Source organism: Artemia franciscana, chromosome 8, assembly GCF_032884065.1.
Source record: "Artemia franciscana chromosome 8, ASM3288406v1, whole genome shotgun sequence".
Lineage (NCBI taxonomy): Eukaryota > Metazoa > Arthropoda > Branchiopoda > Anostraca > Artemiidae > Artemia > Artemia franciscana.
Genome location: NC_088870.1, coordinates 29,905,429 through 29,906,922, shown reverse-complemented (window position 1 = coordinate 29,906,922; position 1,494 = coordinate 29,905,429).

The window sequence follows — 1,494 nt, the reverse complement described above, 5'->3', positions numbered from 1 at the left end:
CTATATATACATTCGTTTTTGAATTGGTTACCTTTTTAGTTTTTTTTTTTTATTTTTATTTTTTTTAGTTTTGTTTTTCTCCTTTATTTTTCAGTTTTTTCCTTTTTTTCTTTTTTAGTTTTTTTTTAGCTTTTTTAGTTTTTTTTATTAGTTTTTATTTTTTTTTATTTTTAGTTTTTTTTGTAGTTTTTACCTTTTTTTTAGTTTTTTTTAGTTTTCAGTTTTTTCTTTTTAGTTTTTGTTTTGTAGTTTTTACCAAGCCAAGGTTCGAACCTGCAACCTCTCGGGCCTAGAACCTTTAACATAACGCGTTACCAACTCAGCTACATCGGCTTGAATACTTTTGTTTTTGAATTGGTATATGATAGAAATAATTCAGACGTCATATGCGGAGAGACAGACAGACAGACAGACATAACACACATACAACTTATTTTTATATATATAGACAAGCCGAATTAGCTGAGTTGGTAAAGTGTTATGTTCCAGGTTCTAGGTCCGAGAGGTTCCAGGTTCGAACCTTGGCTTTAGCATTAATACAAAAGAAGAAAAAAACTAAAAAAGGTAAAAACTACAAAAAAACTAAAAAGAAAACACTAAAAAAACTAAAAAAGCTAAAAAACTAAAAAAACTAAAAAAAAAGGTAAAAAACTAAAAACTAAAAAGAAAAAAAAACTAAAAAACCTAAAAAAAAGGTAAAAACTACAAAAAAACTAAATAGAAAAAAAAACTAATAAAAAAAAAACTAAAAAACTAAAAAAAAAACTAAAAACTGAAAAAGAAAAAGAACTGAAAAATAAAGGAGAAAAAGAAAACTAAAAAAAAAATAAAAACAAAAATAAAAAAACTAAAAAAGGTAAATGTATTCAAGCCGAAGTGCAGAACAAGTAGCTGAACAACTATATAATAAAATCAAAAGCAACAGAAGCGACACTTCTAACACTTTATTCAACAGAGATGTCGGGTCGCTCGCAAGTTTTAGTCAGAAGAGACCGTTGTTGGTGATTTTAGATCGGGATATAGACTTAGCCACTTGCTTACATCATACATGGACCTATCAAGCACTTATTGCGGATGTTTTGGATTATAAATCAGGATTAGTCGTAGTTAAGGAGAGGGATGAAAACAATGGCTATGAAAAGAAAATCACTTGGGAACTGAATAATGACGACAAATTCTTGATAGATCAGAAAGGAAGTGCTATTCTGTTCGTAGTTGAAGTTCTGCAGCAGGAAAGGGAATCTTTTATACCTGAATATGAGAAAGTCACAAGGCTTAAAGAAACAATGACAGAAGGTGAGGTGGATTTGGCTTGTACAAACCGTCAAATCACTACAGCTGTGTCCTCTTTGCCGCAGCTTCTTGAAAAGAAGAAACGAATCGAGATGTACACCTCATTGGCCATCTTGTATCAAGTGAAAGCGAGACATTTAGATGTTTATTTTGAATCACAAGTGAAAATAATGACCAAATTGAATTTGGAAATACCTCTTC